Below are 14,541 nucleotides of genomic sequence, written 5' to 3' on the forward strand. Positions count from 1 at the left end.
TGGTGAGAAATACCCTTTATCTGACTCCCTGAGCACGTCACTGCTGCCTCTACAGAAACAAAGGTGCGTGAACGAAGTAGTAAATAACACTGATTTACTGCAAATAGACGTTGTGGTATTTACAGTTGGGCCCTGCTTCAACAGGTTGTTTATTAGCTCTGGAATGACTGCTGGATTATTGAAGACAACACATACACATGTGACCGAGAAAATGATGTGATGTCCGGGTCTTCCACTTAAAGGACAACAATATATCGGATATCTAAATTGAGACTTGAAGAAAATTACTACTGATTAGGTGTCTGGAATTCCGTGTGCCGGGTTCCGTGCGCCATACGTTTAGGAATGTTTCCAGTCGATCTCTGAAGTGACAAGTGGCCCTTTTGCACGCAGCCTGTCACGGTGCTTGGGTTCAACTCGGGCTCTAATGGGACCCAGTTTGATTAATGATTTCTTTGGCTCCTTCAGCCTTGGGTTTCACCTCTTTTTTGGTTCTCAAAAACATCTCGCAGCAAACTGGCAATAGTGGCTGGAGCCTTGACCTCAGTGACCTGACAGATTGTTGACCCCTTGATGGATTTTTTTTTTTTTTTGAGGGGGACAAATGAGGAGGAAAACATTTCGACAGGTTAGGATGTGTTATCATTCATGGCAGATACATCAAAATGATAGAGAGCTGTATTGATAGTATTAGTCATTAAATGTATCATGCATGAATTATGCATAATAGAGTGTTACTGTTTTTTTTTGTTTTTTTTCTACTATTATATTACTTAAGTGTGGTTTCCTATCAGAAGAACAGCGGACTTAAATTTTTGGTCATGATTTATTTGAGCATTGTGTTTGGTTAAAAATGCCTTCGGGCTCATTGTGAGTTTCTCCTTTTTACCCTTCCTGCACCAGAAAATAGTTAGCATAAATGTTATGCTTTAACCACCACACCCTGCTGCCCCTGGCGCACTATATCCATAATATTATCAGAGAAAATACTGAGCCAACAACAGAACGCATCTGTTGGACAATGATAACCAGACTGTACAATATACTGTTCTCCTTATAATTAATTATGATTAATCTGACTGTAATATTTGGACTAAATGTATCATGGAAAAAAAAGGGTAGCAATACTGTATAATGGGTTAGAAAACAGAGTTAAACAAGTAATTGCTGTGGTATGGAGTGTTAATTACTCAATTTCTGATTTTGAGTTGATCATTACTTTACTTGTTAAATCAAGACGCTAATTGAATGGTAAAACAGATATTAATTGATGTGAATTCTGTGTAGTCGTGTTAGTGAATAATTTAGTTGTCTTCACTTGATTTTAATGGCAAAACCAATACTTATCAGTTGACCTAAATTGATTTAGTGATTGTTTGCCTCATCAAAGTAAAACTTTCAATTAAGTTAAATCAGGATCAGAATCACTTTAATCACCGAGTGCAATAACTGCAGAAATGTGTCTAGTTTAGGGTTTCATAGTACCTAATGCTACACGACACAAAGACAACTGGACTTTACATACGAAACAACAAAACAGTAAACTACACATATCACTCTTCATACAGTATATATGTTCAACATTCAATTTGTACAGGCTACTTGTTGGTGCTTGAAACAAGGAATACAGTATGGTTGAAGCTACAAATGGATGTGTAGTGCATTGCTGAGTATACCAAGGAAGTTCTGAACATATTTGAAATATAATTATCATTAATGAAATATATTATGAGTGCTGGAGACCCTACATCACTGTGGTTAAAAATGTCATAGTGTGCAAGGCTACATGGTGGTCCAAATATTAATCAATTGAAGTTGATTCACTTTACTTTTTAATAAACTGTATGACTCGATTTTATGATCAGTTGAATGAGCATTTTTTTCACAGTATTTATATTTCTAATTACATTTTGTCAACATCAGTGGAGTTAAGTAAGTTTGCTTGACAGTTATTATAGTTTAAACAATGGGTTTAATGCACTATATAGTACAACATCTAAATGTCCTTCAAATCAGTAAAGATGTAATCATAAGTAATGCAATAGTTTAGTCCACAATAGATTATTGAAATCAGCCTCAAGTGCTCTTCTTTACTCTCTATGATTTCTTCTGCTTCTTTGGTGTGACTTGTGGACCTCTGGTGGCTCCTCAGTGGTATTGTATTCTCAATACCACTTTATTGTAAATATGAAGAGTTAATTTCCAATTATTTAAGATCCAGTTTGTGTTGATGTTCTGAGAAAAAACTTCAATATGAGATTTTTACTCAGATTTTCATAATCTGGGTATATCTCTGTTTATTTGGGCTATCTCTGATCAAAATGTTATAGTATGCAAACAAACTTAATCACAGGCTACTGCCATAGTGTCATTCATCTTCATTACGAATACCTTTGAAGAAGAAAATGTATTTCATTGATTCATTTTAATGTTTGCACTAGTCTAAACAGGTAAAGAAAAGGCTGCAAATAAAGTTGTTGATCTAGGCCTACTAATCCACAAGTTTTAAAAGTCACCACCAGAGAGCAATAAAGCACTGAGGAAAATGATGAGAAATGACACTAGTGTGGGTGAAAGCACAAAGGTGGAACTATCTCTAAGATGAAATGAACTTTATTGAGCCCAGAGGGGAACTTGGATCATTGCAGTAGCAAAGAATATTGTATAAATATAGACACAATAAATGTAATGCACTGAAGATTTAAAATAAAGCATCTTCATCATGCTAATACAGACCTATAGCTAGGAAGAATTATTGCTATGTTGACATATATAGAGATTTACAGATGTTTGCAGTTTTGAAGTCTAAATTGAAATTTTCAATTCAGTGCAGACTGGAAGAAGGACAAGTTAAAGATATAGATAGATAGATAGATAGATAGATAGATAGATAGATAGATAGATAGATAGATGGATAGATAGATAGATAGATAGATAGATAGATAGATAGATAGATAGATAGATAGATAGATAGATAGATAGATAGATAGATAGATAGATGGATAGATAGATAGATAGATAGATAGATAGATAGATAGATAGATAGATAGATATTTGATCCAACAGCTTTTTCAGATAAGCTGTGAAACCTCTTAATGATTCCATCTAATTCTCGGTTGCTTGGATCAGAGTGTGCCATGAAAATAAATAAATAAATAAATAAATAAATCAAATGTACTGCCTCATGAAAGTCTTGAACTATTTTAGGGCCACTATACAGCTCTCAGTAATATAGAGTCATTTTCCAGCCATCATGTTCAGGCGGTAGAGAGGTGATATGTGAAGGCTCAGTTGCTCATTCTCAGGTCTTGAAAACTGGAACAGCTTAAACTCAACGAACTCACTTTTCATATGAGTCACACTTCATTTACCGGGAGATGAGAGAGTAAGTTGAAAAAATAAAAAAATAAATACTGCTGTTTTTTACTTGGAACATTTTGAATGATTAAAGATGATTCTAGTATAGAGCCTGGCTGAGGTGAGACCTGAGGTTCAATCTGACATCTGATAAGTGTGATGGCACCCCAGCCATTTAATCAGTTAATGCAGAAGGGAGTCTGAACAATAATAATAACAAAGTTTAAATACATACGCTCAGGCGTCTGTCTGTCTGCCAGATTGTCCAGTGTACCAGTGAGCATTTTTGTGTATCTTCCTTCCTCCTCTGCTCTTAATCTGTCATACTTAACAAAACACTGAATTTAGGCCTATTTTACAGTAAGATCCATAACGTGAGAAGTGAATCACATACCAGAACAAAAATACACAACACAAAAGTTGAAATCAAAGGAAGTAGCAACGTAATTTATTATAAAAAATGTTGGTTAAATAACCTTGTTTTGCACATTTTCCCAGCACACTACTTTTCTACTGAATCTTAAACTAGATTGCAGGTGTTGCCAACAAAATACAACCCGGCTTCATGGTATCATGGCAACAACCAACACTGTATTCTGCACCCTGATTCGGTTCACAATATACAATCTACTGCACATGTTGTGAATGGCTGTAATGCATACTAAGACCTGTATATAGCTAAACATGATCATATTGTTGATTTGATTGTGACAGAGATGTGTTACCAATTCATGTGTGTCTGTATGTAAGCTGACAGTCCAGATATTTGTCTGCCTCATGTTTGAAAACTTGATGTTAAAGGCTTATATTTTGCAGGGACTATTCAAAGAGGGACCAAACTACTAACAACATTCTGTTCTGACTCAGCAGCAATCTCCAGCCATCTGGAGATTAAAAGTCTCTATCCTTAAAGGTCCTTGAATCATCTTGAACTTCTATAATATTCAAACTGTGTGGAAATCCTAATTTAGTTAATAAAATGTGTACATGTCTGTGTCTGTGTGTCTGTGTCTTAAGTAAGTTGGCTGTATTACATCGCTGTTTAGCTGATGTTCAGTACTTGATGTCTCGAACTTTCTGCAGTTAAAGAATTCCTTGTTGTTGGCCCTGAATGTATTTCAAGAGAAATTCAGCAGTCTCTTGGTCTTATAACAAAAAACATCAAGGCTGCATCTAAAAATGTAGGCATCCTTTTCTACCCAAGTTTAAGCCTTAATTGAGCAACATTCAAAACATTTAGTTCATCTTTTTTCCAACTAAGGAATATTGCTAAAATTAGATCTGCCCTGTCTGCCAGTCACATGGAGATAATCACTTTTACATCTTCAGGTCTTCAGTACTGCAACATTTATTTACTTGCCTCAACCAACAAGTCGTAGCTTGGCTCCAGGCTGTAAAAATTCTGCAGCAAGGCTTTTGGCCAGGACTAAGAGAAGGGAACACATAACTCACATTTCGGCAATCCTCACATCAGTTATAGAATTGATTCGTCAAGGCCTTGCTCCCAGCTACATCTCGGACCTTTTACCCTTTATGAGCCACAGCACAGCCCCAGGTCCCCAAGCAGGGATCTCTCGGCAGTTCCTCAGTTTAAGCTTAAGACAAAAAGTGACTGGACTTTCACTGTCTGTCCACTAGGCTTTGGAACGTCCTGCCTGAGGCTTAGGCTGGCTAAATCTGTGTTATTATTTAAATCACTTCTCAACACCCAGTTGTAAAATTACTAAAAAGCTATGTTTTATACTGGACTTAATTATTTTATTTCACTTTTGAATTAATTAATTGTATTATTACTATTATTATAATTATTGGGTGTCTATAAAAATAATAATAACAATAATAATGCAGCTTTTTTTTACTATGTTTCTTTTTACTGCCATTGTAACTCTGTTTTGGAAAGTGCTATATAAGTTTACAAAGTATAAATGCTTTACAAAGTATAAATCTGCAGTCCACATTTACAAACACGCATTCACACACAGATCGAAGAAGGAGGTGCATGCCAAGTAAAGAAGTGGCAGGTAGCTCTGATAGCAAGTTAAAACTGCTAGTATTAAAGTACTGTATCAAAATGTTTAGTCTGGATGCTCATGAATGGGGAAAAGTGAGACTAGATTGTCTGCTGCCAATTTGTCCTGATGAAACTATTAATAGTAGCAACAGCTCCATCAAACTGCCATCTAAAAAAGACTAAAAAAGACTTCTTCCTCTATTTTGAAACAGAGATCCTGAGTGCTTGCCATCTTTCTAAATGATGTAAATACTGCATTAAGAGGGTAAATCACTTGTGTGGCAACCTGCGTTTTATGTGGGGAAAAGCAATCTAACTTTAATGTGGACATGGGAGATGTATTTTAATGCCAGGTGTAAATGTAAATCATATCTAGATACAACCTGGATACGAGGTGCATGTCAATGGCTAAGTGTAAAGGGGGCCGACGTGCAGCATCTGTAGATCACTGGCAGGATCATGTAGTGTGGAAGGAATATGGGTCTGGAGGAGGAATGGGCTCTCTCTCTGGGTCTGACTCTGACCTCTTCTCACTGTTTTTGAGCCATGCTAACATTTAAGGAGCGAGCCATCACCATCCCCCGGAGTTTGGGGTCAGAGCTGGACTCAGCACTTGTGGTTGGCTGTAGTACATCTCATGTTGCAGGGTGGGTAAAGAAGTCTAATGTAATATAATTGAATTTAATTTCTCCATGATATTGGTGGGACTACTGTTGTATTCTGGGTGGCTTTATCTGCTATCCACAACATTATACCAAATGTATCAGGAGATGGTGGGCAACAAGAAGTACCAGTTTGGTGGGCGAGGCCTGACCTTCACCCTCCTGGTGCATGTATAGGTGCAGCTGGATCAGCAGGATGGACAGAAAGAGAGGACAAAAACCACCATCAGTTAAGGAACATTGGAGGAACAACGAACCTATTATTTTTTGACACATTCAATTTACCTCATAATGTCAGAAGAAAAATAAAATGTGGTAGTTGACACATAATAATTATGAACTTTAACCATAGGGCATGATTGAATAATGCATAAGGTTTTGGGGTAGGGGGTACATGGGTTATATTTTCGTGAATCAGTGGCGCATGGCACAAAGTGCTGTCAGAAGTGCATGGTGCGGGTGCACAGGGCGTGACAACTAATGTTTGGTAATTTTCAGTAGGTGAGGTAGGTGCTGGCGTCATCATGACCAATCAAATCACTTCTTCTCCTTCCCTTAAAATGTAGTGTGCCCTGACAATTTGGTGATGGAGAGAACAGTCTGGAGCGGTTGTGCCTCAACAGCTTCTCCTCAGATTAAAGTGATGTCTACCGGCCAGTCCCTGACATCTATAGAAGCTGCAGACGCCTCCACAGTCCCCACGCGTCATGGAGCATACTGACAGTTCTATGCTGGATGACAATCATTCACCCTGCAGCCACATGTGTACATTTATATAGTTAGAATGAATGAAAAATGTTGTATCTTATTTTTTCCTTCTTGAGGGATTTATATCAAAGTCAAATTGGCCAACATATCATCCACAAAAAGGCCTTTGAATAGGATCTGTTCATGTGTGCATCATTTGGGAAAGCCACAAAAATAGCATAGAACAAGACTGCAGGTGCGTGGTACAAGCATAAATCCAGGTAATCTTTGACACCAAAATTGCACTGCGCTGCTTGATCATTACTGACACCCCCTGCTGCTCCTCTCCTCCCACTTCGGCACAGTCAAGTTCACAGCAAGTCACCAAAATACCAAACGGGCGAGGGCGAGAAAAAAATGCACAAAGCCCCGCCATGTGCCAGCGCCATCATGTGCCAGCGCCATGTGCCGTCATGAAAGTGGAGCCCTTAAAACAATAAATGGGTTAGCCCCAGCTTATGTAATGGAGCTTTTATCTTCCTCTGCAGTAGTCTTAGATCTACAGACAAAACTTTTTTCACTGTTACCAAGTCTAGAGTAAAGTCAGAAGGTGATCGAGCATTTGCAATTATAGCCCCTAAACTTTGGAATTTACCTGAGCAAAATGAGTAGCTAACTCTCTTTTTTAAGACACAATTGAAAAAACTAATTTTTAAACTTGCTTTTAACTGCTAATCTTATGATTGCAGTTTTATCGATTTGTTTGTTAGTCCAATATGGTCATTCTCTTTTTGTTTGCTTTTTTCTTTCTGCTGTGTTTGCATTTGCTGTATTTCTTTTTTTGCTGTTGTTTCAGTCTATGTAAAGCACTATGTAACTTTATATCAAAAATACTACACAAAGAAAGTTATATGTATTATTTTCATTATTGTTGTTGTTGTTGTTGTTGTACAGTATAGTACATTACAAACACAAAATGGAAAAGAGCAATGATGGAAACCCTAGATCATACAACAATTCAATGTTACAGAGTTCTAGTGTCATCCCAGTCCACTGGGGAAGGGGTCTTGTCTGTGTGGGCCTCTGAGGATTTTCATCATCTGTCCCAGAGTCACCACCTCTCCAAAACCTCTTGCTTGAAGGCCATGAGAACGACAGAACCATAGAGAACATCTTAATTCCCTGAGGCTTCCTCCATGCAGATTCAGCCATCCTAATCTTGTGATGAGTTATCTCCTATCAGATGGGGTCCCCCAGAGTTCCTGGTGGGAGTAGCTGAAGTTCCAGTTTGTTTACAGACGGCCACTTCTTACGTCACAAGGTCACAGTGTTTCATGTTTGGCATTCCATGTCCCACAAATATAATAAAGCATGCTGAAGGATGGCTGTGGACAGATGGCTCCGAAGCTACTGTTGTTCAGTTAATATAGCCTTTCATAAAACCTACAAACTCACCTTCCATTTGGTGATAATGCTTTATTATATAATAGAACGATAACAAATTCTGCAGCTATATACAAAACAGTATTCTACCAAATACATTGGGTCATAGGGTCATAGCACTACATTTGCAAAAATAAAAAAATTAACAATGGTTTTACCTGTGCTGTAATAAAAGACAAATGGTGTTAAAAACATGATAATGTTGTTACTGATTACTTAGTCACATTCAAAATAACCTGTACTGTCTAATAACTTTGTTATTAGATTGTAATGTGTAAATCTTATATCAATGGCTGTCAAATACACAATGCACATTGATGGTTAGAAAGATTGTCCTGTAACCAGAAGGTCACAAATTCGATCCCCTGTGTCCTGTGAGACACTGCTGACTCACTGTAGCTCACTCCGGATAAGAGTGTCAGTTACATGGCTAAAAACTGGAGACTATCTGGCCACAATGTCTGATCATGTTGTGTGCATAGAGGAAAAGTAGCAGTACGTAGCTTTGAACACATGGCTGTGTTGTTGCTGCTTCTTTGACTGATCATTTGACAGATACGCCGACATATGATATCAAAGCCCAGGCAGTACTGTCCTATCTCAAAGGTATCACAAACCTGCTGGCTCACCCCTTTGAGTTTGCCTAGAGGTCAAACCGATCAGTGGGTAATGTGGTTAACCTGGGACGACACTTGAATCTGCAACACCTGAACAACCCAGGCTTCTATGCCAAGATCTTGTTTGTTGACCTCAGCTTGTCCACATTTAATACCATCATACTGGAACTCCTCCATTACCCTACTCAAGCCCCTTCTATGGGAGCTTCATTATGTATTCTACTTGGCAAATGAACTGGTTCTGCGTATTGGATTCTGAGGAAGCAATTAATTTTTACACATCAGCCACCACCTAGACTGGACTTTTCCCTCCTTGTCAGCTAGCAGTAGTTATTCCAGGACCTGGTGTCAGGGGATGCAGCTGGCACATGACGGGGATGTTAAGATGGTGTAAAAGTGTATTTTTCTTGCAGTAATAGTACAAGTTGTGGCCTGGATGTATGCCTAGCATGAATTCAATATCATATAAAAGAAAATAGAAGCCATGCTGACTTTAATAACCTCACTAGCAGGACTAACTTAAACATGTTTTGTACTACAAAAAGGTGTTTTTGCAGATAAATATTTGTATTTACAGTATACAATTACATATAATCATTTCATTTCAATTTTCTACTCAAAGTGTTTTTCTTACATGACAACCATGTACTGGATTACCTTAAAGAATCACAGCGTTCCATAACTTTGCCCATTCTCTTGTTGTCATACATCAATATCTGTAGTTATGAGGTAGAGGAGCAGATAAGGAGCTTAATGACTGCATGACTGAGCTCAGGAATGTACTTGTCAGAGCTCCTCAGCTTGTAATGGAATAGCACCCACAGCTCCCAATTTACTGTACTGTGGAAGTTCCATATACATGATTATCCATTAATCATGCAGATTCTACATTTGCTCATTTTAATTTTATGACAATGACAAATGCTCTTCTTTACTCAGGCATGTTCATTATAAGGGACCACCATGAGATGAGATGAGATGAGATGAGAACGAGAAGCAATTTAGACCACTCCCAGCCAAACAAGATGCACTTTCCAGTGGTGTGTATACAGCTGGGCTTGCACCAGAGTGAGGATAGAGTTGCTGAGAATAAAATGTTTGTCCTAGTAGCTGCATGCACACAGTCATTTGTCTATGTCATCTTGTAGACACCTTAAAACTAGGGCAACTTTCTGTGTTTGTATGCTGAATTACTCACGGACAACCTGAACCAGACATGTAGAGCAAATTAGGACTTTTCATTGCACATTATAAAGCATGCCATTTAATGAACATGGCAAAGTCTGGTAACTTTTTGACTGCGCAACATTGTGTGAGTGGATGAAAGCTGCCAGTTGCTTGTGTGTAATCTGAAAGCCAAGAAAAAGTCGACTGCACTGCAAGGGGACAGCTCAGTCAGTCAGACTTCCTCAAACATGCTCACACAAACACACTTGCCCCCTCCTTCTCTCTCCCCTCCTCCTTCTCTCTCTCTACAAAACCTGCTCACAGTTACCAACATACACACTCAGTCTTCTCAGAGCAAGTTGAGTGTGAGTGTCTCTCTCGCTGGCCAGGGTGAGGAGTTAGGACTGCATAGGCTGCGCAGTGTTGTGTCTGTGTGCGTGTCTGTGTCTGTGTGTGTGTGCATGTGTGTGTGTGCGGACTCCTCCTGTGCTGGTGCCCCATGTGTCTGTGACTGTGCTGACCGCGGCAGCCAGCCATCCCGTCCACAGCGGAGACTTTCTCAGCATGCAGATGGTGTGAGCAGTCAGGGGAAAAGTTTATAACAGCTTGTTCCAGCCGCAGCAAACTCAATCCTCTCTCTACACACTGAGTCAGCCGGCCAGATCCTATGGAAGTGGCAACAGGAGGGGAGCAGCAGCAGAGCTGAAGTGCAGCTTCGGCTTCTCTCAGCCAGGGATTTTTGTTGTTGTTGATTTTCTCTCTGTGACCGATTACCTGTCACTGGATTGGATATAACACTTTTGCATCACCAAGCGTCAGACCTGATAGATTCTACAGGGCTGTTTATTTGAAGGGTGAGTGTGCTGTTTTTATTGTTGATGTTGTTTTTTTGCTGTATGGTTGTACAGTTTTATAGTGAGTGCTTTTGTCTGTGATGCTGTTGCGTGTGCTGAGGTGTTATTTGTTACACCTGAATGTTGGTGATTGTGTGGCAACTGTTTCATAGTTAATGTCCCCACCTTACTTAAGCCAAGTTCACACATCCCTATACACTTTGTCATGACTGTCTACTGCAGCGAGAGGCTGTAGGGAAAATGGTATGACTGACAGAAGATGGACAACAACTGACTGGTACTTTCTTATCAGTTTCCCAGTAGAGATACAGCAGCACTTTACGTGGTATGTCATTCGGATTTTAAGCAGGAAAACTTGATACACAACTTTATATAAAATGTAGTATGTATGACATGTATGCCACAAAATTTTATGTCATTTTGAAGCTGTCAGATTTTTAGATGCTGCATGTGAGTCAGTGACTGTCACTTCCTTTTGACACATTTCCTACATATATATATATATAGCCCCAGACCACAAGCAGAGATGGCCAGCAAGTGCCTTCCATTTACTAAGCAGAGACACTGATGACACACATCCCTCTTTTGTACAACAAACGTCAATGCCTTTGATAATGGATGGGGTTTTAGATTAAACGTTCCAAACAAAATTCCAACGTCACACATTTGTCTCCAGCACTTTTTTATGGATTTGATCACCATCACTTTGGGTTATCGGTTGATTAATGTGATATATTTCTAACCAATTAAATTACTAACTCATCTCAGCCAACTGTGTCACCGGCAGTAAGGTGCACACTGAGAGAGGAAGAGAGACGAACTTGGGGAAATAAACACACAGCAATCAGTAACTATAGATGTCTACCACTTTGGTGGGCCTGCTGGGAATCTGTGGAACACAGTTTAGTTTCAATTACAGGTGGAAATGAGTAAAAGCTGTAATCTTCATCTAAATCATATCAGTCCCATTATTAGCCTGTGACAACATAACTGCAACAATTCAGGTAATTTAGTAATCATAGCTGTTGGACAGCAAGAAAGCATCAAGGACTGTGTGTTTACGGCAGGTTTAGCAAAGTTCATCAAAATTCAGCACATTTACTGTGGCTGTACAAGACAACTATTTTGCAAGGGCACACTGATTCTAGTGCAGAACATACAGATGGTGAGGTACAAATGGCATCCAAACACAGACCTCCTGTCCGGCTGTCAACTGGCCAAACAGAGAGGGAAACTCAATCATATCTGGATAAATGTGCTATCTGATCATGTGTCCCTAAGTGGGACTGCATGTGCGTGGATGTCGCTGACTGTAACTACTCACGACATACTCACAAGAGAGAAGGAAGGATGGATAAGAGGAAATGAAAGAATGAAAGGGTTTGAGAAAGGGAGGACGGGGAGAGGAAAAAGTAGATTTAAAAAAAAAAAGGCAAGCAGGAAATGGGAGGACAGTGAGCCATCTCCCCAACTTTTCTCCCCCACCATGTGTGTGGATGGAAAAAGAGGATGGGGAGATGAGAAAGGAAATAGGGCAGGAGTTGAGGTAGAAAGAGGGAAGATATGATGATCCCCCTATGCCAGGAATGTCTGCAGTGCACAAGCTGTGCTGTTGGAAAGCCCAGGGATCAGGTTCCCCATGTCAGCTGCTGCACTCCACTGTTCCCAGGTCTGGCTGTGTGATATCTGTTTGTTGAGAGAGAGTTCAATTCATAAATATAATGGTTCTTCTTCTTCATAGGTCACCGGTGTCTTCTAAATGAACATTACAGCACAAATTAGGTTAATGGCTTTGCTCGTTCATGGCAGGGTTGAGCTTTATTACAGTAAGCTTAGGTTAAAATCCAGAGATATAGGTTAGCTTCCATCTTTCCCAAACTCCATTATATTACATTGTCAGATTGAGATCCTCATGCATTTACGTCACTGCCTTACAGAAGATAGCTAAATAACACTTTTATCATGACTTGTAACAGTCTTTAGAACACATTTTGAATGAGTCAGCGGTCAGTGTGAAGTCAGTCATCATCAACCTCTCTTCTCCACAGGACTGCACAGTTCCCAGACATGCTGTGACACATGGCATGGAGGAAAATAGAGAGTGGGGGGCAGAGCGGGAGGGGAGTGAGGAGGGGGAGGGAGTATGCTGGCTTACAGTGTACCATACCAAAGGGCCACATTGTAGACTATAAAGGGGTCACATGCTGTCTAAATTGGTGTGTAGACAAAATAGACATTGACTCATCACATTGATGCAGGCAGGAAAGCATGAGAGCACATAGAACATTTCAGCAGGGGTAGTGGAAAAAGAGAAAATCAACAGTGAAACTTTTTGTCTATGTATGTATGTATGTATCTCTTTTGATCTATCTATCTATCTACCTATCTATCTATCTATCTATCTCCAAGAATCAATCCACCTGTATTCCTGCTATATTACCACCCACCCTTACCTCCCTCACTCCCTTCCTCCCTCCGTCCATTCACCTATCTTCTGTGACTCACAGTGGGTAGCGTGGGCAGTGAGTGAACGTAAGCTGAAGCCTGTCCTCCGTGACATCCTCTCCCTAACCAATGATTAGCAAACGGCACAGCAAGAAACATGCCCTCCTCGCACCTCTGTGACTTTTCAGCAGGAGTGCAACAGAAACAGACTGCTGTCTAGCTCGCAGCTTTGGTAACGGAGGGTTATATTTGTCTTTAACACATGCGGGTCGAGGAGGCCCTGCTGTGCAGAGACTACCAAGGGGGCTCCATATGGGCCGAGGAAGGGTGACTTAGGGATATTTAAAGGGTTTACAGCATTGCCAGTCAATATTAAGAAAAGTTCATGTTGCATCTATGGCTTGCTTTGTGGTGTATGTCTTTGTTTCCATTATTAAGGCAACAATGATCACAACTATGATACATTTTACAGGACACTTTCCATTATTTCCATGAAAGCAGACCAAAGATGGTAATTATTGCAACAAATAGTATGTTTTCCTCTGCATCGTGTGACTATTTACATGTACATTACTATTTACATTTTGCATTACTTTTTAGTTTTCTCTGTTTCATCTCCAGCCAAAGGTGTAGTTTTCACTGCAACTTTGGGGGGGACACACTCTGGATCACACCCTGGGCAGAAAATCACACTGACATGCTATGGGCATACAAGTATCTTAAATGCATCTCCATTTGCCCTCACTTCATCAGCAATATTGAAACAAAAGATACAAATTTGCATGAGAAAAGTATGCAGGTATGAGACAGAGTGAGGAGAATTATTGGTCAATGTGAGATACAGTAAGACATAAACTGAACCCCTGATCTGAAGGGTAAACATTAATCTGAATATCAAAACATGGCAGTCTAATTTGTTGTTGAAATGCTTTAAAAGGCATGCATTAAAACTGAGGTTATTGAGGTTATTGTGTTGATGTTTGGATGGGTCTAGGTGCATGGCTCGTACCATCTCTGAACCCTCCTCATGCATAATAGCATCAAGGGTATGACTGCTATGAGACCTAAAAGGCACCGAGTTTGAAAAAGCTTTGTTCAGTGTAAACTGGGAGGGACTCGGTGTGGATGATTTCACTCCACCACCCACAACAGTCTCTACCTCCCTTAGCCTGTGGAAATGGTGGCAGACATGAAGAGGTGTATGATAGCGTTATATGGGATGGGATACAGCTGCACTATATACAGTAGGTTAATCTAGGGTTTGGGGTGATTCACCGGACGTTAACACAGTATGCAGC

General features: G+C 39.7%; 1 protein-coding gene across 1 annotated transcript in view; it reads left to right on the forward strand.

Moving 5' to 3' along the window:
- Positions 1 to 10,308: 10,308 nt before the first annotated feature.
- Positions 10,309 to 14,541, forward strand: part of arhgap24 (Rho GTPase activating protein 24) — an 81,584-nt gene continuing 77,351 nt past the window's right edge. The window contains exon 1 of the mRNA XM_071901033.2: positions 10,309 to 10,798. The gene's annotated coding sequence lies outside the window, so the exon portion shown is untranslated. The remainder of the gene's footprint in view (positions 10,799 to 14,541) is intronic.

The sequence above is a fragment of the Centroberyx gerrardi genome, chromosome 2 (genome assembly GCF_048128805.1).
Source record: "Centroberyx gerrardi isolate f3 chromosome 2, fCenGer3.hap1.cur.20231027, whole genome shotgun sequence".
NCBI classification, from domain to species: domain Eukaryota; kingdom Metazoa; phylum Chordata; class Actinopteri; order Beryciformes; family Berycidae; genus Centroberyx; species Centroberyx gerrardi.